Source organism: Heterodontus francisci, unplaced genomic scaffold, assembly GCF_036365525.1.
Source record: "Heterodontus francisci isolate sHetFra1 unplaced genomic scaffold, sHetFra1.hap1 HAP1_SCAFFOLD_99, whole genome shotgun sequence".
Classification (NCBI taxonomy): Eukaryota; Metazoa; Chordata; class Chondrichthyes; order Heterodontiformes; family Heterodontidae; genus Heterodontus; species Heterodontus francisci.
In genome coordinates, this window is record NW_027141580.1 from 135,042 (window position 1) to 159,759 (window position 24,718).

At 42.1% G+C, this 24,718-nt stretch overlaps 1 long non-coding RNA gene across 1 annotated transcript; it reads left to right on the top strand.

Annotated features, from left to right (window-relative positions):
- The first annotated feature begins 18,860 nt into the window (after window positions 1-18,860).
- On the top strand, window positions 18,861-22,280 carry LOC137364048 (uncharacterized). The gene is made up of 3 exons (XR_010972903.1): window positions 18,861-18,913; window positions 19,216-19,530; window positions 22,067-22,280. It is a non-coding gene; the product is annotated as an uncharacterized lncRNA (long non-coding RNA).
- Window positions 22,281-24,718: the final 2,438 nt, after the last annotated feature.

A 24,718-nucleotide genomic window follows, 5' to 3' on the forward strand; every position in this document is an offset into this window, starting at 1 on the left:
GTAGATCATCCATGATCTTATCGAACGGCGGAGTAGTCCGGGTAGGCAGCATGGCCTAATCCTACTCCTATTGAATACTTTAATGTCCTTCTACATGTGCCATACTCTTGTCACCTTGTGGAACATATCCTGAATTTGTTTAAATTCAACAGAGAGTGCCCAGAGCAATTTGTCTCGGTCCTGCAAATGTTCGATGCGTCTTTGGTTATTTCGAACCGTGGTAACGTTTCTTCAGGCACTAGTTGATGTGTTATGGAGATAGATGGCTAAACGTTACTGATAATAGTATTGACACACAGAATCCGGATTGTTTGATATGAGTTCCTTCTGTCCGGTGCTTTACTTGTGAGTGTAATCTACAATAACTGTAATTCTATCGATTAATTTGCTTCTGAAATCCACAAGAGCTCATTTAATTGTGGAAGTAGTTCAAATAGTTTGATATAATATAGTTATTTTGATTCTTGACCCATCTAATAATCTGCCGTTCGAAGCATGCACTCATAAACTCTCTGCATTGACTGTATTTTGTATCCCCTAAACCACCGCTGTCCCTGGTTTTGTAACTCATTCAAGAGTTTAAATTCTGGGCTTTGAATATCCCACGTTTGTCCTGTTTCAGTTCACCTCCTTTGAGTTTATTGTTATTTATTATTAATATTTCTATATTACTGCTTGTAGTAATATGGTACAATGGTAAGTTAACTTATGTATAAAATGTTAAAATAACTTAACAGTTTTGCACCAAACCCATTAGGCTAAACATCAGGAAGGTAACGGTGCGAACACTGAAATCTAAGGCGTTGGGATCCAGGAGTCAGTGACAGCGGAACTGTCCATACCAGGATAACAGCAGCAGAGTTTTAGATCAGCTGAAGTTTACCTAGGGTAGGAGGCCGACCAGAAGAGTGTTGGAATAGTGGGTATTTTCTCTGCATATATCGGAGATTTGAAAAACGTACACAGAAATGCATTCAAACTTTTTCAAGAACAATAATGAAAGCAGTTAGAAACTGCGAGGAGGGATCTGAGAGCAAAATGGAGGAATCAGCAGAAATGAGGAGTAGTGCAGATAAATGGAAAAATAGTAATGATTGAGAAAGGGAATTGACTGAACATTTCTCTGAGACAGTAAGAGATAAACTGGCCGAATAGACAAGTATGGGAATCTCGGTTACAATTATTTAGATTCATTTTCTGGATACGAGCTCGCTGACCAGGCAGTATTTACTGAATAACCCGAGTTCGCCAGACAGGATGGCGGGTTGTTTTCTTGAACCACTGTCGTCATGATGGCGATGTTGTCCTCCACCCATGTATTGTCTATCCCTAGTTTATCTAAGAGGGTGTTCGTGGGCTTTCTCCTTGAACCACTGGATTATCTGGAGAAATAAATCCCACGTGACATGGATGGTTACAGGCTGAAATGATAAATGCATGAAGAGTAGGGGAAATGACTGCGTGGATTGAAGAAGATTCACGGACTCTACAGGAACACTGAGACTGGAACCGTTTTTCAGTAAATACTGAAAGATTATTCCACTCACCCACCCCCCCACCCCCCCGCGTCTGTCATTGGGTCACTGGAAAAGGGGAATTTGTGGGAACTGACTATTATCAGGGAAAGTTAGTAGGAATGCTAAGGCTCCAGGACTGGGAGGAAGTCACACACTCTTTACATTCCAGAATTAGGATCATTAAGAGACCAGTGAGATATAGTTGGGAAACAGTAACGCATTCAAAATTACTCGGGAAGCACAGCTGAGGACAGGAATCGGTGTCCCGTTGTCTATAATATATCACCGAAGTAAACAAAGAGACAATAATACATGGGAGATATAATTTCACCAGGGATTTGGGGAACAGGTCAACACACCGCCTGTAGTATATAATTTTAGTTTAGTTTAGAGATACAGCACTGAAACAGGCCCTTCGGCCCACCGAGTCTGTGCCGACCATCAACCACCCATTTATACTAATCCGACTCTAATCCCATATTCCTACCACATCCTCACCTATCCCTACATTCCCCTACCACCTACTTATACTAGGGGCAATTTATAATGCTCAATTTACCTACCAACCTGCAAGTCTTCTGGCAGGAAACCGGAGCACCCGGAGAAAACTCACACAGACACAGGGAGAACTTGCAAACGCCACACAGGCAGTACCCAGAATTGAACCCGGGTTGCTGGAGCTGTGAGGCTGCGGTGCAAACCACTGCATCACTGTGCCACCCCATGTTGAGAATAGAAAAACACCTGGAGATCTGTGAGACACATTGTGATCAGGGGGATTGGGATCAGGTCAACACACCGTCTGTAGTATATAATGTTGAGAATAGAAAAACACCTGGAGATCTGTGAGACACATTGTGATCAGGGGGATTGGGTTCAGGTCAACCGAGTAACTGAATTTTTGAAAAGCAGAAACACTTAACCAGTAAACGGGGGGACCATTGATCGAACATCATTAATATGTAAAAGAACAGGGCACGTCGGCGATGGCAGGTTACAAGAGAATCAGAACTGCAGGAGCTTAGTGAGAAACAGTCAGCACGGAGTTAGGAGGCTGACAGACCGTTAATCTTGTTTTGTTTCGTTTGAGGAAGCTATGTAATTTATTGAACGACAGAATAGCCCAATTACACGTTTACAGATACTTTGAAAGTTACAGGTGGAAGAATTTGCAGCAAATTGAAAGGCATTGAAATCTACCGCAGGATCGGAAAATCTTTAACTTGTGTTGCCATCCCTTCTCGAACTTTAGATCGGAAAGCTGAATTCACTGACAGTGCCATCAGTGTGGGTTTAAAAGGGTATCCATCACTACCCTCTTCTCAGGGTATCTACATACGGGTCATCAATGATCAGAGCACCATCAGCACAAATTTACAGGGCGATTGGGAATGGGAGTGGGACTAATTAGACAGCTCTGACGAAGAGACAGCATAGGCACCATGGGCCGAATGGCGTCCCTCTGTGCTGTTTCATTGTAAGATTCTATAAGGGAGAGGACCATCACCATCGCCTTCTCAGGCACCTTCACACTGGTAATACATGCAGCCCACCCACCGTCAGCACAAGGAGAGAGTGTATCCGGATGTCAGTTTGTGTATATGTGAAAACAATTCTGGATATATTTTATCCCATTACCAATATTAATGTGTTGCAGGAACTGTATTTTCTGTTTTAAGGAATAAAATCACAGATCCCGATATAATTTCTTCTGCAAGGCACGGTAATAATGACCCTGCAGTTAGTTGTATTTGTGTTTTTTCTTTCTGACAGTTTCATTCATTTCTTGCCCTAGTGAACTCTAATTGTTAACTTCTCATTTCAGGCAGACCTGGGAACAGTAAGGCTGACCCGTCAGGTAATCGCCCTTTATTTTCACACTATCTGCTATCTCTCTGCTCTAATCCATCCCATTAAATATGAAGCTTGGGCGAAAATCTCAGCATTTTCTTTGATCACGGATTAACCCGCTGCCCAGTTGAGAGTCAGAAAGGGAGGGTGTCCCTCATACTGTGACTGAAGATCTTTAATTTTAGCTGAGAGATGACTGCTGCCTTCATGCAGAGGGACAATAACTGAGGGTGTCTGAAGAGCAGAGTGTGAACGATCAGCTCCACTGACACTGCTGCCGGTCCAAAGGTCCAGCTAACCAATCTGCACTGACATCAAGATCACATCACCATCCAGCCCTGTCTTCATTGGCTGTACTGGGTGCGGGTGCAATTTCCTCTGCTCTTTCCTGGTGCTGGGATCTCACTGTGTTCGTCCAATGAGTTCTGAGCGCGTGAACATGTGCTCATTACAGCCACGCCCATCTCCCCACTTCTGCAGGTTCGAACTATTCTGAGCCTGTCCCCACCCAGTTCTCATTGGAGCCGCTGTGTTGATGGGGATATCCGGCTGTCTCCCGATTCCCTGCTCGTTTTCACCGTGTGTTAGTATTTCCCTTCCCTTTTTTCGTGTGTAATATATACTCCGATTTTTATTAGTGTTCTGAGTGCAGACTGATATTCCTGTCAATTCATACCTGGTGAATGGGGAGGGTCTGTGCACTGGGAACCTGTGGGTTTAACACACGAGAACCGCTTGATATTTCTGATATTTTAAAGAGACGGAGAGGCTGAGACTGGTGAATGGGGAGGGTCCGGGCGCTGGGAACCTGTGGGTTTAACACACTATAACTGCTTGATGATATTTCTGATATTTTACAGAGATGGTGAAGTTGAGACTGGTGAATGGGGGCAGTCGGTGCGCTGGGAGAGTGGAGATTCACTACAGGGGGCAGTGGGGGACTGTGAATGACTATCTCTGGGACCTGCCGGATGCTGCTGTTGTGTGTCGGGAGCTGGGCTGCGGGACCGCGGTCTCTGCACCGGGCCGGGCTCACTTTGGGGAAGGGTCCGGACCCATTTTGACGTTGTTTGTAGAGTGTGGCGGGACCGAGGCCGCTCTGCGGGAATGTAAGTCAGCTCAATGGGATCACTATCCCGACCTACACTCCTCTGATGCTGGCGTCATCTGCTCAGGTAAAAATCTTTCTCAGTCTCTCATCTCCCGCCGTGGCTGATAGATTCTGTGAAGAAGTGAAAGCAAAACAATCCGGGACGGTCCATACCCGGAAAGTCAGGTGATAATAATTCCAGTAATCTCTGGTTAGAATTAATGTTAATATTAGGATCACTGTTTAAAATTATATCATTAGTATTATATTTAATAAGCATTGTCCACCGGGAGCAGCCAATACCTGATACTCAGCACACTTACAATGCAGACAGTGCAGTTTCCATTGAGATTTTCCCTAGATCCGCAGTGAATGATCTGAATGGCTGGAAATGTCACAATCTCAATCCAACTCTCCATTCATCAACCCAGCAGCCGCTGCCGGGCATGTACTGTCAGCCCGGCTGTCCACCTGCAATGATCGCTTGGCCTCAGATCTGATATATCACACAGATTGTGAAGCTGAGACTGGGGAGCAGGGAAGGGAGGGAGGGAGGGAGGGAGGTTCCTCAGCCTCGGGGAGCTGAAGTAATGGGTCCGCAGTTATTGTGGGAATCACAAAGATAACTGTTCTGTAAGATCCCGCAGCTGCTTGCGCATTGCCATTTACATTTTGGCAAATATTGAGAAAGTGTAATGCACAGAATATTAAACAAAAGAGATAACATAGTTCAGGAAGCAGTTGCAACGATTAAACTCAACACCATTGAACTATTGGAAGAAAAGCGCCGAGTTTTCCTGAAATCCTGACCAGTTACTGTCAGGAGGATAGTGATCGACTTCAAGAAGACAAAGAGAAGCTGGTGAAATGGACGGACAGGTGGCAGATGAAATTTAATTCAGAGAAGTGGGAACCTTTACATTCTGGTTGGAACAAGGAGGAGAGGCAATATCACAGAATCACTGAACTGTTACAGTGCCGAAGGGGGCGATTCGGTCCATCATGTCTGCATGGGCCCTCTGAAAGAGAAATTCACTCAGTTCCATTCCCCTGCCTTCTCTCTATAACTCTGCATATTCTTCCTTTTCATATACTGTCTAATTCCCTTTTGAATGCTTCAATTGAACCTGCCTCACCACGTTCTCAGCCAGACATTCCAGATCTTAAATACTTCCTGCATGAAAAAAGATTTTCCTCATGTCACTTTCGCTTTTTTTACCAAATGCATTAAATCTGTACCCTCTCCTTCTTGGTCCTTTCACCAGTGGAAACAATTTCTCTCTATCTATTCTGTCCAGGACCCTCAGTGTTTTGAATATCTCTATCAAATCACCTCTCAGCCTTCTCTTCTCCAAGGAAAACAGTCCTAACTTCTCCAATCTATCTTGATAACTGAAATTCCTCATCCCTGGAACCATTTTCATGAAACGTCTCTGTATTCTCTCCAATGCACTCACATCTTTCCTCAAGTGCGGCGCCCAGAACTGGATGCAATACTCCAGCTGATGCCGAACTAGTGTCTCATACAAGTTCAACTTAATTCCTTGCTCTTGCACTCTATGCACCTATTAATAAAGCCCAGGGCCGTGTATGCTTTATTTAACGCTCTCTCAACCTAGCCTGCCACCGTCAATGACTTTTGCACTATTAAACCAAGGTCCCTCTGCTCCTGTAACCCCTTCAGAATTGAACCCTTCATTTGATATTTTATCTTCATGTCAGTCCGACCAAAATGAATCACTTCACATTTCTCTGCATTGAACTTCATCCGCCAACTGCCTGCCCATTCCACCAAATTGTCAATGTCCTTTTGAAGATCTGTACTATCCTCCTCACAGTTCACGATGCTTCCAAGTTTTGTATAATCTGCAAACTTTGAAATTGTGCCCTGTACACCAAGGTTTAGTTCATTTATATATATATAGACAGGGACCTGAAGATTGAAGGATACATGGCATTTAGGAAGGGCAGGAAGCTAGGAATAGGTGGAGGGGTAGCTCTGTTAATTAATGATGGTCTTAGCGCAATGGTGAGGGATGATCTAAGTTCAGGAGACCAGGATGTAGAAGCTGTTCGGGTAGAGATGAAAAATCATTAAGGCAAGAATTTGCTTGTCAGAAGTGGTGTACAGACCACCTGACATTAACCACACTGTGAGGCGGGTTATAAATGAAGAAATGAAGGGCAGCCTGTCTGAACGGTACAGTGATAATTAGGGGCGGAGTTTCGCCTAAATTTAGACTGGAAAAGTCAGATGGGCAGAGATAGCCTAGATGAGGACTGCAAAGAATATTTTCGGGATAATTTCTTGGAACAATACCTTGTGGAGCCAACCAGAGAGTAGGATATACGAGACCTGGTATTGTGCAATGAGGTAGGAATAATTAATGACCTCACAGTTAAGGTGCCCCTAGGTAGCAGCGATCATGATATGATTGAATTTTACATTCAGTTTGAGGGAGAGTAGAGTGGGTCCAAGACTAATATTTTAAACTTAAATAAGGGCAATTATGAGGACATGAATGCAGAGCTAGCTAAAGTGAATTGGCAAATCAGGTTACGGGATAGGTCAATAGAGCTTCAGTGGCAGACATTTAAGGGAATATTTCAGAATACACAATTTCTCATATTTCAACGAGAAAGAAACATTCCAAGAGTGGGTCCCACCATCCGTGGTTAAGTAAAACAGCCAAAGGTCGTATCAAACTTAAAGAAAAAGCTTGTAATTGCGCAAAGATGGGAGGCAGGTCAAAAGATTGGACAGAATATTTTTAAAACACAAAGGATGACAAAAACATTGATAAGTCAGGTAGCATTAGAGGACGAGAGAAGGCTAGATAGATATATAAGGACAGAGAGTAAGAGTTTATATATATATATATATATATATATACACATTTAAAAAAAAAGAAAAGAGGTAATGAAGTGAGCGTTGAACTTATAAAATGTGAGTCTGGGGAGTTAATAATGGAAAATAAGGAGATGACAGATGAATTGAACAGATATTTGGCATCGGTCTTCACTATTGAGTACAAAAGTAACATCCCAGTTTTAGCTGTAAGTCGGGAAATGGAAGGGACGGAGGAACTCAAGAAAATTGCAAACACCAGGGAAAAGGTACTGAGCAAATTGTTGGAGCTGCAGGCTGACAGGTCCCCGGGACCTGCTGGACTTCATCCTCGGGTGTTAAAAGAAGTGGCAAGTGAGGTAGTTGATGCGTTAATTTGAATTTTCCAACATTCCCTCCATTCGGGGAAGGTTCATTTAGATTGGAAAATAGCGAATGCAACTCCTTTAGTCAGAAAGGGAGGGAAACAGCAAGCAAGAAACTATAGGCCAATTAGTTTAACACCTGCCTTAGGGAAAATGTTACAAGCTATTATTAAAGATGTTATGGCGGGGCATTTAGAAACATTCAAGGTAATCAGGCATAGTCAACATGGATTTGTGAAAGGCAGATCATGTGTAACCAATTGATTGAAGTTCTTTGAGGGAGTTACATGTGCTGTTGGTAAAGGGGAATTGGTCGATGTATTGTACTTAGATTTCCAGAAGGCTTTTGATAAGGTGCCACATCAAAGGCTATTGCTGAAAATAAAAGTTCATGGTGTAGGGGGTAACGTATAAACATGGATGGAAGATTGGTTAGTTCACAGGAAACATAGAGTTGGCATGAATGGGTCATTTTTTGGTTGACAAGAAGTAACGAGTGGTGTGCCATAGGGATCTGTGCTGGGGCCTCAACGTTTCACAATTCATAGAAATGACTTAGATGCAGGGACCGACGGTATGCTTGCTAAATTTGCTAATGACACAAAGTTAGGTAAGAATGTAACTTGTGAAGAGGACATAAGGAGTCTGCAAACAGATATAATTAGGTTAATTGAGTGGGCAAAGACCTGGCAAATGGAGTATAATGTGTGAAAGTGTGAAATTGCCCACTTTGGCAGCACGAATAGAAGGGAAGCATATTATCTAAATGGTGAGAGATTGCAGAGCTCTGAGATACAGAGGGATATGGGTGTCCTAGTGCATGAAACGCGAAACGTTCGTATGCAGGTACAGCACGTAATTAAGAAAGCTAAGAGAATGTTATAATTTATCACGAGTGGAATTGAATACAAATGTAGGGAGGCTATGCTTCAGCGACACAGGGTATTTGTGAGACCACATCTGGAATATTGTGTACAGTAGTAGTCTCCTTATTTAAGGAATGATGTAAATGCGTTGGAGGCAGTACAGAGAAGGTTTACTAGTCTAATATCTGGAATGGGTGAACTGTTATACGAGGAAAGATTTGACAGGCTAGGCTTGCATCCTTTGGAATTTAGGAGAGTAAGAGGCGGCATGATGGAAACATATAAAATCCTGAGGGGACTTGACAGGGTTGTTGTGAAAAAGATGTTTACCCTTGTGTGGGAATCTCGAACTAGGGGTCACTGTTTAAAAATAAGGGGTCGCCCATTTAAGACAGAGATGAGGAGAATTTCTTTGTTTCAGTCGGTCGTGACTCTTTGGAATTCTCTTCCTCAAAAGGCAGTGGAAGCAGAGTCTTTGATTTTTTTAAAGGCAGAGGTAAGTAGATTCTTGATAACCAAGGGGGTGGAAGGTTATCGGGAGTAGGTGGAAATGTGGAGTCATCAGTTCAACCATAAACGTATTGAATGGTGGATCAGGCTCGAGGGGTTGAGTGGCCTACTCCTGGTCCTGATTTGTATGTTCACACATATCTTCATATATAACAGGGTATATCTAATACATCCTCTTTATTAATTTTAAACCCCTATAGTATCTGAATTACCTACTTTTTCACTATTGCCTGTGGTATATCTTCCTTCTTGGCAAAGAAAGACGCCATGAATTCAGTTAATACCTCAACTATGCCCGCTACCTCCATATGTAAATCCACTTTCTGATCCCTAATCGGCCCCACTCCTCCTTTTACCACCCTTTTACTATTTCTCTGTCTGGAGAAAACTTTGGGATTTATTTTAATGCTAGCTGCCATTCTCTTTTCAAGGGTACAATTATAAAGTGACTGCAGCCAAGAATGACCTGGGAGTATTTCTGATCAAATCGTTGAAGGCAGCATGGCAGGATGAGAAAGTGGTTAATAAGTCAAAGGGATGCCTTTTTAAATAGAGGCATCGAGCACAAATGTTATTTAGTTATTATGAACATTTGTGAAACACTGGGTTCACCTCAACTGGCGTATTGTGTCCAATTCTGGACACGACACATCAGAAGAATGTGAATGCATTAGAATGGGTGTAGAAAGGATTTACAAGGAAGGTTCAAGGGATCAAAGACTTCACTTCCATTGATAGGTTGTAGAAGTTGTGGTTGCACTCCATAGAACAGAGAAGGCTGCGAGGAAATTTGATAGAGGTGTTCAAAATAATGAGGGGTCTAGACAGAGTAGATAGAGGAAGTGATCCTCTTGGCAGAAAGGTCAATAACCAGAGGCCATTGTTATAAGGTGGATGGCAAAAGAACCAACTGGGACATGAGGAAAACCGTATTTACATAGTGAGTGGTTAGGATTTGGAATGCTCTGCCTGCGAGTCTGATGGAGACAGATTCCATTGTGTCCTTCAAAATGGAAGTGTTCAAGCACCCGAAGAGAAAAACTTTGCATGGCTATGGAGAAAGGGCAGAAGCATAGGACTAGTGATGTGCTCTTACAGATAACCAGCATGGACACAACGGGCTGAATGGCCTCCTTCTGTGTTGTAAACATTCTATGATTATATGCTGACTGCTGCATCTTGCTGGTCACAAACTGACTGTCCAGTTTGTAAACTTAAAACTGTGAATGTGGTTTCAAGGTAATTAGTTGCATACGAAGGGCTTTGAAGGGTGATCATGACAGACTGAAGCAAACTGGCTACAAAACGGTCAACAAAGTGTGGGTTAAAGGCAGTTATTCAGACTGACAAAAGGTGAGAAGTATTGTGTGACAATCCATGTCAATGCGTTGGCACTGTGCAAAAGCGTTCAATTATGTGGTCCATTCCGAAGATTACGGCACACAACATTGAGAAGCGGCTGAGCACACTGCACAAAGCAAAAGTTAAGGGCCCGGTAACACCCCAGCTGTAGTGCTGAAGATGAGTGCTCTAAAACTAGCGACAACTCTAGCCAAGCTGATCCAGTACAGTTACAGAAGTTGCAGCACTAGGATTCAACTGATATGGTGTAAAGTTGCTCAGTTACACACTGCCTAGAAAAGTAGGGAAACTCTGACTAGTTAGCACCCAATCAACCTACTCCCAATCAACACCAAATCTTTCCTTGTGCTGGGTGTGACTCCCCTTTCAACGTATCTCTCATAAACAAACCTCAATTTTCTTTTGTATTTTCTAGAGCTTTGGTAATCTGTATTGCTATTTTATTGATTTTTATATCTGTACCCCTAAGTCCCATTGCTCCTCGATGCAATTTAGGTTATCATTGTCCAAGGAATATGGGTTCTCAGTCTTCCTACCCAAATGTGTCAGTGTACATTTATCTGCATTAAAATTCATTTACAATTTCGTTAACGTAAAGTATTTTTCTCACAATCTGCCTTTGCATTAACTATTGCTCCAAGTAGATGTCATTAGTGAATATTACAATTGTACGTCCCTTTTCTGACTCGAAATCATTTATGTTAAATATGAACAACAGTACTCCTAGCACCAGTTCTTGTCACACAATACTTCTTGCCCAGTTCTAACTGCTGATACAGTGCGTGTTTCTCAGTTACAGTGACGGCGACTGGGGAAGTTATAAATAAATAAAGGAACATTTTAAACATGATAGTTCTGTCACATTATGAGCAGTAGTGATACAGGAAATCCAGCATAATCAGTTTTGAACAGAATCTGAGAACGAATGTTGCCAGATCTGTGATTAATCAGATGCGAATTGAAATGTAAATATTTATATTATTGTGATTATTAAAGTATTATGCTAATTATGATATAATATGCTTATTAAGATCACAGATATCCTAGACTAACATCCGGAGACACTCCATGCTCAGGCAGACTGGAGATCCAGTACGTTGAAAACTGGGGAACAGTGTGTGACCTTGACTGGGATTTGAAAGACGCCAATGGGGTCTGTAGTCAGCTTCAGTGTGGAGTCGTCGTGTCTGTGCCAAGATATGCCCATTTTGGAGAGGGTACTGGGCTCGTACGCACTGATATCTTTGAATGCACTGGAAACGAGTCCAGTTTATTGGACTGCCGTCTTTTTCAAGGAACTCAGCAGGAGTGCAGCCACAGGAACGATGCCAGTGTGATCTGTTCCGGTGAGTACAGACTTACCTAAAAGCAGACAACTTCCTGCTTAATATTTGGAAAACTGAGGAAAGTGGCATTACCATGTTGCCGTCTGAAAGGTTCATATCTAGACTAGTCATTATAGTTTACTATTACTTTAAAGGTCTGGTGTAACGTGATACAAAATACCCGCAATTACTGGTAAACAAGATGGTTCTAAATCTTAACAATTATTCTGCAAGAAGCAGAATTTTCGCAAGTTTGTTTACCACTGCACCGAATGTATATTTAGAATTGAATATTGGCTGCAACAGTTGGGAGTTGACTAAATGAATATGCACTGGCCTATTTCGATACTTTAATTTAAACACCACGAATGATCCGACATTACAATAGCCTTCTGACCCTCCATGACCACGTTATTATTCTTATCATACAACATTGAAACAGGTCCTTCGGTCCACCGAGTCTCTGCCGACCAACAACCACCCATTTATACTAATCCTACATTACCTACCATTCTCCGAGCACCTACCCACATTGGGGGTAATTTACAATGGTCAACTTACTTTCGAACTGCAAGTCTTTCACAGTGGGATGAAACCAGAGCACGAGGCAGAATTCCACGCATTCACAGGGAGAACGTGCAAACTCCGCACAGACAGTACCCAGAACAGAACCCAGGTCACTGGAGCTGTGATGCAAACCACTGATCCACTGTGCCCACGTTAACACTTACTGAACGGCAGGGTATAAAAGAGCGGCTGTACTCCAGCACTGCTCAGTGTAATCAGGCCAGAAGTGAAAGATTACAAAGTTATTTTATAGAATGTGTGCATTTTACCCGCTAAATATGACAGGACCGGACACATATCCACATTATCAGTACAGAGCTTTCAGTTGCACCAGCCTGTTCGATCATTCAGTTAGATCATACCTGATATGCTCTTCAAGTCTCTTTACCTGGCTTTGAACCAGATTCCTTGATACTCCGAGCTTCCAAAAATCTATCAATATTAGTCTTGAAAATTTAGATTAGATGTAACATCCACAACTCTTTACTTTGGACGTTGTTAGGGAATGTTCCAGATTTCCACTGTTTTTATAGAACAATGTGTTTCCTAATTGTTCTTTGAGGCCCAACTATCTTCTGGTGCTTCGTCAGTTACCTTCCCACCATCAAAATGTCAGAAGTTAGGCTTTTTGCTGAGAATTGCATGGTCTTTAGTTCCATTCACAATTCCTTGGATTAAGAAACAGTTCATGCCCAATTACATCAAGAATCCGGACATTATTTAGACTTGGGCTGATAGGTAGAAAGTAACACACTCACCACCTCCGTGTCAGGTCATGACTATTTCCAACAAGAGAGACATCAACATCTCCCCTAGCTATTATAATCAGTGAATTCACTACCACCATCAAATCCTACTGGGTGTTGTCATTGACAAGAAACTGAACTAGACCATTCACAATAATGTAGTGGCGAGTGGAGCAGGTCAGATGATCGGCATTCTGTGGCAAGTAGCTCACCTGCAGAATTCCCAAAGACTTTCCAGCAGCTGGAGGACATAGGCTGGGAATGTGAAAGGACATGACTCTTATAAATTTCAGGGAACCCAGCCACAGTTTGTGTAATCCTTCTTCATAATGAGGGGAGGCAATGGCGTGGTGCTAATGTCACTGGACTAGCAATCCAGAGTTCCAGGCTACTTCTGGAGACGCTGGTTCAATACCCACCATCGCAGCTCGTGGAATTTAAATTCAGTTAATAAATCTGGAATTAAAAACTAGTCTCAGTAATGGCAACCATAAAACCATTGTCGATTGTTATTAAAAAAAAATCTTGTTTAGTCATATCCTTAGGGGATGAAATCTGCCATTGTTACCTGGTCTGGCCTACCTGTGACCAGAGACCTACAGCAATGCTGTTGACTCTTAACTGTCCTCTTACATAGCCCAGTTGTGAAAGGTAACGAGGCATGAACAATGAATGCTGGCCTTGCCTGCGACACCTACATCAAATGAATGAATAAAAAACAGAAACATTTGAAGCCAAAGAATCATTCTAGCATCTTTTATGCTGCACACTCTCCTTGGTCAACATATCCTTCCCAACGCATATTGCCCATAGCTTAACATTGCACCAGTTTTCTTTAGCTGTAGCATCATTTCTACCCCCTTGTATTCCATTCCACTAGATATAAAGCACAGCATTCCATTGGCTGTTTTGCTTTCCGTTCCTGTACTTGCCCATGACCCTGAAGTCTCTTTTCAATGTGCTGCGTCCGGCTTTTCACCATTTAGAAAGTACTGTAATCTTTTTAAGTCCAAATTGGACACCTCACACTCACCAATATTGAAATAGTCATGGAATAGTTTTTTTTTTTGTTAAGTTATGCTTAAAATATACATGATTACAATCTGGCTGATGGTTTCTTTTAATGGCAATACTGAGTATGTCAATTATGTGTGGCTTTCTATTCAGTCATCTAAATCAATAATAAATATGGTGAATAGTTGAGGTTCCTGTGGGACGGCGCCATCACATCCTGCCAGTTAGAGGATCTGCCCATTATCCCTGCTGTCTATCTCCTGTCACGAAACTAACGTCCTAAGTAGGTCAATAATTTTCCCTAAATTCTATGAGCTTCAACTTTAGCCAACAATCAGTTACGAGGGATTTTGTTGAGTGCTTTCTGGAAGTTCATCTGAATAACATCCATTGAAGTTCCCCTGTCCTCTACTTTAGTTACCTCCACAAAATATTTGATCAGGTTCATCAAGCATGATCTACCTTTTACAAATCCACGCTGGCTCTCTCTAATTAGCTGTAACTTTTCAAGGTGATCAGATACTCCATCTTTAAATGTGCACTCTAGCAATTTCCTGACAACAGCTGTTAGGCTAAACAATCTGTAATTCCCTCGGTTCACTCGATAACCTTCTTTAAATAGCAGTGTGACAATTGCTATTTTCTAATTGCTGACCCAGCAGTTTGCTCTCTATCATTAACAAAGTGATGGAAGGTGTTGTTTACAGCGCTATCAAGCAGTACTTACCAATAAACTACTCACTGACGCTCAGTTTGTGTTTGTTCAGACCACTCAGCTTCAGACCTCAACACACCCTTTGTACAAACATGTATGATACAGCTGTATTCCAGCTGAGAGTGACTGCCCTGAATGTCAGGGCAGCATTTGGCTGACTGCGGCAACAAAAAACCTTAATAAAAGTTGTGTCCATGCAAATACTGATGCAAAGTAATTATGTATAATTCCTGCCATTTCCTTATTTTCATTTATAATATCACAACTGTCATTGTAATGAGACCACATTGCTTTTAATGACAATATATTTCTGAAGTTATTGTAAAAGTTTTGTAGCTCTTGCGGTCTGTTTTGTCATCCTTTGCTATTCTTTGTATCTTTGCCATTCACGAAGATCTGTGCATTTATTTTTTGCATTTTTGCATGTTTGTGGTCTCTTTTATATTATGATGTTACTGTGTCTTGCATGCCAGTCCATAACAGATGAGGTTGAGTTTGGAATTGGACCATTCAATGCGGTGGTCTTTAAGTTGAGCTTGCTTGATGGCAAGCTGTGTCAGGCACGCTATGGAGAGCGATAAATACCATATTGTCCCTCTAACAGTGACCTGCTCCTCAGTGAATATCTGGCTTTCTCGACTCAAGAAACGCACCATCACCTACTGTGCAGCCAACTTACCATGACCAGAACAGCAGTATGGATTGACTTGCCACGATGCACAATAGCTGACCAATCAGTGACAAGAACAATGGCGTGCACTGTCTGATCATGGAATATAATTAAATGACCATTACAGCCAGAACAGGAACATGTAATGACCTATCAGTGGTATGATTCTGCCCACATTTCCGTTCTGCACTACATATAAACCGACAGCTTCCACTAGTTCCAATTATTTCTCCAGTATTTCTGACAGTATTTCTAACAACTCTTTTTTCAAGAAAGCAACCACTGTTTTCAGTGCAAATGCACGTAACGTAAAACCGTAAATTGGTTTTACTCAAATGTTGCATCTTCAGTATTCCCTTCCCCTGTAGTGCCTAGATATGCTACAATTACAACTGTGCTCTACCCCCTCACCCCGCCACCCACCAGCCTCCCCTCACCCAGTTACTAGATTAAGGTTCCTGTAACAACCCTATTTATCCTTTATTCTAGGACCCTGATCCCAACCGGATTCAGGTGAATCGCATTCCAACACAGCAGTTCTTTAATATCCCAGTACAGGTGCCAGGGTCCCATGAAATGTAACACCTCTTTCCAACAACATAACCTTCAACTACGTGTTCATCTCCCGAATCGTTTCTTTTCCGATGCCAATGTGCAAGCGGCTTGCAAAATAATCTAGAGATTATAATCCTTGAGATATTCTTTTATATTTCAGCTCCTGGTACTCTCTGAAAATAACCTCTTGCCTACTCTTTCCTATGCTGTTGGTCCCGACATGGTCCACAACGACTAGATATTTCCACTGTATTCTTGCAATCTGATCTGAGATATCCCTCACTTCGCACAAGTTGGGCAAATATTGTGTGGGACTCTTAATGCCCTAATTATTGAATCACTTAAAAGTATCACATTATGCTCCACTCCTCCTCCTTTTGAACAGCTTCCTATCCCAATATATCATGCTCAACATTCTGGCTGTTCTTCTGACAGTCTTCATCCTTATCCTCACAAATAGCCAGTACATTGTTCCTGTTGGATAAATTCACTTTCTGTATATCCTCGTTCTCCATTACATCTGGAGTTGAATTACTGTGCACTATAAGCTGCAACAAACTCATCCTGATCCTACCGCTCTCCACAAGGAGTGACTGAAATCTGCAGCAAACTGTCCAATACTCCTATAATAAAAGCAAAATAATGCGGATGCTGGAAATCTGAAATAAAAACAAGAAATGCTGGAATCACTCAGCAGGTCTGGCAGCATCTGTGGAAAGAGAAGCAGAGTTAACGTTTCGGGTCAGTGACCCTTCTTCAGAATTGACAAATATTAGAAAAGTCACAGATTATAAGCAAGTGAGGTGGGGGTGGGGCAAGAGATAACAAAGGAGACGGTGTAGATTGGACCAGGCCACATAGCTGACCAAAAGGTCACGGAGCAAAGGCAAACAACATGTTAATGGAGTGTTGAAAGACAATCTGAACGAATGCTTTGTCTTTCAACACACCATTAACATATTGTTTGCCTTTGCTCCGTGACCTTTTGGTCAGCTATGTGGCCTGGTCCAATCTACACCTTCTCCTTTGTTATCTCTTGCCCCACACCCACCTCACTTGCTTATAATCTGTGACTTTTCTAATATTTGTCAATTCCGAAGAAAGGTCACTGACCCAAAACGTTAACTCTGCTTCTCTTTCCACAGATGCTGCCAGAATTGCTGAGTGATTCCAGCATTTCTTGTTTTTATGTCCAATACTCCTCTTACTCCCGTTGGATTTTCTCCAATTGCCACATCAGCACTGTGACCCTGAGCCAGAGAGTTTCTAGGTGGAGACATCTACTACAGACATGTTCTCTCGGGACAGTTCAGTTACCCACAAATTCCTATATCCAGAGAAAAAACTGCTGTGCCAGAACTTAGTCTGTCTTTATTTTAGAGGTAAAATGATGTGCAGTTGCTTTTTAGCTTGAAAGCTACTTTACTGGTTAGCTAACGCCAAAACACTAAGCACTCACCAATTAACTTAATATATATTTGCAACTTACCCACACCCTGTCATACTCTGACAGAACAATTGCTTCACTGAATGAGTTTTCCCCTCTATTTGTCTGGTGTCTGCCTCTTTCAATAGGCTTTCATGCTTCTGGCTGTGGTGCTGTTTTAAATCGGTGACTCCACTCACTTACTCAAGCTTAACAGACAAAACAAAGCACCTCCATCCAACCCCAGACCCTCTACTATCTAGGAGGACATGGACAGCAGGTGGATGGGAACACCAACACCTGCAAGTTCCCCTCCAAGGCAAACACCATCCTGACTTGGAACTATATCACCATTCCTTCCCTGTCGCTGGGTCAAAATCATGGAACTCCCTTCTGTGGGTGGAGCGAGAGCACTTGGACAGCAGCGGTAGAAGAAGACGGCTTACCACCATCGTTGCCACGACAATTAGGGATGGATAGTAAATGCCAGCCTCGCCAACACCCCATCCCCTGTGAAAGAATTTAAAAAAAATTCCCCCTCTGCACCTAATTCTTACTCTTAGCAAATTCCAACTTCCAAACGTTGTTCCGAATGAATTCAATCAACATTGTGAACAATGGTTACTCTCTGTGCCTTACCAGAAGTTTAATCTCATCGGTCTTTTCAGGAACATTCAAGTTGCAACCGTATAGACAGTTTCCAGCTCACAGTAATTATCTCCATTCGGACAATCACAGCTGATTGATTACTTACTACCAACCTGACTTGCACTGTTAACTGCTAATAGTGAACTGCCTTGCAACTTTTTTTGAATTTCAAGTTAAATTCTAAATGTCAAGGCTAAAGTTCAGTCTTAAACAAAAATTGCCACATTCTAAAGTTCCACTCTGTTTACAACAGATGCAGCTAAAGGTTCAAATTATGCTTGCACACTTTGCCTTAACTCTAACTACCTTGCAGCGTTGCAGAAGAACATTCCGTATGCGGACAAGTGCATTTCAAAATGAAGGGCCTGACAAGGGTTTCAAGGGCAAATAGCGTTGAGCAATAACTGCCACATCTGCCAGAGATGCCCACATCCCTCATAAAGAAAATCAGCTCCTAAATGGCCTTGTTTTATATTCGTTCTTCTAGTCTTCTACAGCTCATCTATCAAACCCTTTAAACATTCTAAACACATCAACTAGATAAGCTGTACTTCTTCTAAACTCAATCTACGACAAACAAAGTTTATGCAACTTGCCTTCAGAATGTAACGCTTTAAGCATTGTTGTCATTCTAGTGACTCTGTCCTGCACCACCTCCAAAACCAATGGTTTTCTGAAGTGCGGTGCCCAAAAGCGACAACAGATACAACAGAAACATCACATCCTTCTGAGTTTTATATTCCAAGACAAAAGAGATAGAGACCAACAATCGATTAGCGTTTGCAAGAAGACCTGTTAATTGTTGAGTGCTCAGCCAACTTCTTCACGAGGCCCTGTAGTAAGTATTGCGATGAAAGGACACAGACCTGGAACATAACTCTCTTGCTCCCTCCACAGATACTGCTAGCCCTGCTCAGTATTTCCAGCATTTTCTGTTTTATTTCAGATTTCCGACATCCGTAGTATTTTGCTTTTGATCTGCTGTGGTAATTTTAATTGTTTTGAATAGATAATTTGTGTAAAGTATGGATAGATGATCGTGGTAGATAAGATTCAACTTTTTACCCATTCTCTATTTTGCTGTTTCTATGCGGAGAATGATTTATAAATTACTTGGATCTGGATTTGTTTCCAATACAGGGAAATATGGACCTCGATTGGTTGATGGGATGAACAGATTCTCTGGCCGGGTGGAGGTGCTACATGGAGACCAGTGGTGGACGCTGTGTGACCTTTACTTTGATATGGAAGACGCCAACGTGGTCTGTGAGCACCTTCAGTGTGGGGCAGTAAACTCAATCTAGAGAGGAGCTCACTTTGGAAAGGGAACCGGTCCAGTGTGGAAGGAAAATTACAGGTGTCGGGGGAACGAGACACGATTGTGGGATTGTCCTGTTTCATCCTGGGAACAGTTTAGCTGCTCACATGAAAATGATGCCAGTGTCATCTGTACTGGTGAGTCATCTCTGTCAATTGAACTGAAATACACCAACTGTTCTACTGTCAAGCATCATTGACTATTTCCACAGGTCGCTGATTCACTAGTTTTTCTGATCGCATGCTTCCTTTGACACTAAGATCCAAAGACGTGTTTGTAGGTTTATTAGAAATTACAAATGAATCCAAGAGTTTCAGTCCAATAAACATTGAATACATACAATGTCCAGTTGTTAGTAATTCTCGTCATATAATATCTCTTTCCGGGTAAATCTGGGGCATTATTCAAGGGCTATAGAATCAGCAAGATGCTGTCAGCACCACTGCCATAGAATGGAAATGTTGCTGGAGCATTGAAACTGTTATCAATGTTGGCAGTTAAAATATGAATTATCATAGAATTCTCTGCAAAGATCAGCTGTACAATAGAAAACAATGTGAACTTGTTTCCAGATAAGTAGTGAGATAAATTTGAATTTCTATTACATCAAGTGCAATAAAATGATAGTGAGTGAAGTAACTCGTTATTTCACCAATGTGTTATTTCTTTGATTATTTAACAAACTTGATGTAAATTACAATTCTCCCAGTTTCCAGGATTACATTTATCCATCAATCAGCTTCCTCATATAACAGATTATCTGTTCAGTTATCAGATCACTGTACGTGGGACATTGCTCAAAACAAAAGGGCTCCCACGCTTCACAATTTAAAATATAGGTAATAAAAACAGTAAGTGCTGGAAATATTCAGCAGATCTGGCAGCATGTATGTTGAGAGAAACAGTATCGATCTTTCAGTTTGCAGATCTTCCATCAGAACATAGAGATTTAACAGTTTATAATGAAAGGGGAAAACAAGGAAAGAACGAAAGGAACCGTCTGTGATATGGAAGAAGACAGGAGAGATTAAATGGCAAAAGGGACAATGCAAGGCAAAAAGATATGGAATGGGTCAAGTAAAAAGCACATTTATAGAGGTGGTCTACATTGGAAGGCAAAATATCGTCCCAAAAGAAGGAAAAGGGGGAGGAAATCAGACCTGAAATTGCTGAACACAGTGTTGAATCCAAACGCTGTAAAGAAGCTCGTGGGAAGATGAAGGGTGTTTCTCAAACTTATGTTAACCTTCATTGGAATTGTGTCGGAGAAAGCGGAGGGAGAGTTCAGAGTGGGAGTGGAATAAAGAATGAAAATGACAGGCAACCAGAAGCTGAAGGTAAAGATTGCAGAATGAACAAAGGTGTTTTGCAAAGTAATCACTCAACTGTGTTTGGTCTCCCGATGTAAAGGAGACAGCATTATGATCTGTCAATACAGTAAATACAGTGAAAGTGCAAGTAATCGCTGTTTCACTTGGAAGAGGTGCTTGGAGGCTTGGATGGTGAGAAAGGTAGAGGTAACAGGGCAGTGGCAGCATCTCCTGCGCTTTCATGGAATGCTCCTGTGGGAAAGGGTGTTGAGAATGATTGAAGAGTGCATCAGGGTACCACAGAGCGAATGGTCCCTTCAGAATGTTAAAAGTGGAGGGAAGGGGAAGATGTGCTTGCTCGTGGCATCACATTCAAGGTGGTAGAAATGGTGGAAGATCATCTATTGAGTATGGAAGCTGGTGGAATGGAAGGTGAGGAGAAGCAGAATCCTATCATGGTTCTGGGAGGGGGGAAAGGGTGAAAGCAGAAGTATGGAAAATGGAATGGACGTGCTTGAGGGCCCAATCAACCATGGTGGGTGGATGATGAGGTGAGGAGAGTCCTTGTTTGAGGAAAAAGGAAGACATATCTGGAAGCACGGGTATGGAAGGTTGCATCACCAGACAGATACAATGCAGATGGAGAAAGTGGAAGAATGTGATAGAGTCATTAGAGGAATCGGGGTGTGTGGAATCATAGACAAGATAACTGTGAGGGTCACTGGAGTAACTCTTTATACTGGTTGATAGCCTATCCCCAGAATCAGAGACAGTGATGTTGAGGAAGGGAATGGAAGAGTTGAAGATGAACCATGTGAAGATAAGGAGGCGAAATTGGCAGAATCGTTGATGATATTTTCAGGTCCAGGGCGAGAGCAGGAAATATCAGTACATGTGGAGAGGGGAACGACCTTCAGTCCCTCGTGTCCGTCACCTGTCAGCATTAGTGACTACAAATCAAAAGTTTTTCATTGCTTGTGAGGTAATTTGAGACTTCATCGGATGCATTGTGTCAACTTAAACTTGTCTGTTTCTCTCCATATGGAAGAAAAGGAACTGTCATCTGTCAGGAGCCATTTAGAGCCCCTGCTCCTCCCTTCGGTCTCATCACTTATCAATAGGCGGTATTTGCCGCGCTCAACCACAGTTCATTTTACCTTTTTTGCTCAATTTAGTCAGTGCAAGATATGTCATTAAAATGTATTTACTGAGAAAACGTAATGGTGAAGAATATCTTCTGACAAGCCGTCTGAACAATGATGACAGAAACAGTAACCACTCAAATTAATAACGTTTCTGGTGGCAGTAAGTTATGAGATATTTTGCTTCAGTTTCATCATTCTCAATGTGTTTCATATCGTAGATGAAAATTGGTCACTGAGGCTGACTAACGGGGCAAGCCATTGTGATGGGCGAGTGGAGATTTACTACACCGGCAGCTGGGGGAGATTGCAGGATAGACACTGGACCCTGAATGATGCCAACGTGGTCTGTACACAGCTGGGCTGCGGTGAAGCGACAGCCAGTTATAACTATTCAAAGGATGGAAAGAGTGAAGGACCCGTCTGGGTGAATGATGTCCAATGTGAAGGAAATGAATTGCAGCTCCAGAACTGCAGCTTATTCACATTGAATTCGTCTCTGACTGACAGTATGGATGTTGGGGTCCTGTGTGCAGGTGAACAAATTCTTCACCGTTTTTACAAAAACATAAAAGTGAAATGTCTAATCTGCTCAGAAAAGTGGTAATATAGGTCATTTGTTCCTGGGTGTCTCAAACCAGTAATTTCATTCAGGTAGTGGGGGTGAGGATGGTGGGCGCTGGGGGATCTGGGGCTGGATGGGGGTGGTGTGCAGAGAGAGAGAGGACACGGGCACAATTAAGCAACAAGAACTTTTTATGACAGAACTTTCAGTAAACACCTACATTACAAAGAGTTTATCAGGAGTGTAATCGGACAGAAAACTGACACAGAGCCAAACAAAGAGATGTTGGAGTGAGTGACTAAATTCTTTGGCAGAAGGTTGGATTTGAAGAGCCGGAGACACAGAGATATTTCGGGTGGAAATTCTGACCTGGTGGGTTAGATGGTTAAAGGCAAGACTGAAAGTTGTGGAGATGGAAGTGGGTGATGGACAGGAAGCTGGATTCAGAGAAAAGCAGAGCTCTTGAAATGATTCACGCTGGAGGAGGTTATACTGATGGCAGGGGGAGAGCATGAAGGGTCTAAACATGAAGATCATAATTGAAAACTCGAGGCATTGGTGGCAGGGAAACCAGTCTACATCAGTGAGTACAGTGGCGCTCCTGAGAGAGGCTTCATGTAGGACAGGCAACAATGCTTCGCATGAGCTGATGTTTATGGAGGGTGCAGGACGGGTGATGGCCCAGGAGAACATTAAAATAGTCGGTTCTGCAGGCAACAAAGCATGGGTGAGCATTTCTGCAGCAGATGGGCTGAGGCAGGAATGGAGCTGAAGGATGATAGAGGTGAAAGATAACGGCCTTGTGATAAATAGAATATGGAATTGGAATCTCAGCTCTGGTATCAAATCCGGCGCCGAGCTTGCAATCAGTTCCATTGTACAGTATATAAGTGGAGGTAGCTGTGTGGGATTTGAGCTGGTGTAAGTTTCATTAGGCTGTGTATAAAAGTAGACAGATGTTTCAGACTCGACGCTTGAAAGTTCCATTGTGCAGCATTTCAATGCGGGCATATGTTCCAGGGATGTTGCATTATGCAGAATGAAAGTATGGACATATGCTTTGGGGTTGTTCCAAGGAACATTTATTTACCAATGACAGAGTGGAACTTACAACATATGAGACAGTTAATGATTCAGATTTGATACCGTTTGTTTACAGTAAGTATTTGCTTCGGACACAGCGGAAATCAATGTATGCCAGCGTTTCACGTCAGAGGTTTACAGTGCCGAATGGTTATTACACACTCAGTCACTGGACACAGTGGAGTATTTCATCTTGTTCTTCAGTTAGGTAGATGTTCAGCTCCACCCAGCATTTATGTCCACCTACAGAAGCCATGTGTCTTCTCCTTGTCTTCTACTTCTCTATCTAATGGGTCACATCGCTGATTTTTATTCTCCAAAGTGCCTGACGCAATTAGTCCAATCATTTTTCTCCACGCCAGTTTAAATACTGGTTTGCTGCTCAACCAGAAGGTCTACACATCTGGAGTTCAATTGTACATCGGGATTTCATGATCCTGTCCGATATTTTGCAGAGCGATCCTGTTTTCTACCCTCTTTGGTCCGGTGCAACAGTCATGTATTGATATAATTAGTAGTTTAGTTCATTGATCTTTTACAGCCAATAGCAATTGCTAATGTGCCTCACAAGTTTCGTTTGCTCATTGAACATAATAGCAGCAGCCCGTCTGGACAGAGAGGTCTGCATATTCTCTGTTCAGACATGCGGTTTACGTTTCTGAAATTACTCAAATATCTTCATTGTCAAAGGCAGAATCCCATCCTTGCAAAAGTAAGTGATTCTTTTATGCAATTAATATTAAATTGATTTATGATAATGTTATAATCAACACAACCCTAGAACATAGTTCTACACGAAGATACTGCATACTGTAAGGCTGATGTTCAAGGGTAGAACTTGTAGACGTTACATTCTCCAGTATGAAGTGAAAGAAATATATAGGGTGGATTAAACAAATTCTGGCCTTGCCAGTGGCACCCACATCCCCTGAAAGAATTAAATAAAAAAACAGAAAGGCACGGTGACATCTGGTGAACTATCTGGTAATATAATACTGAATGGATCAATTGCATAAAGCATCATCGGGTCCTACTGTTCTTCACTAAAACCACGCGTTAGTCAAAGATCATCCAGGAAGGCAAAGAAAACGCAAAGCATATCTTCTCCATCACAAATCTTCCTCCTGAACCACTCCCCTGCCTCGTCCACCCTCAAATCCAAAAGTAAGTGAGAGGAGCTCGTGGAATTTTTGTTACAAAGTTCAAAAATGTCTGTTCAGTCGCC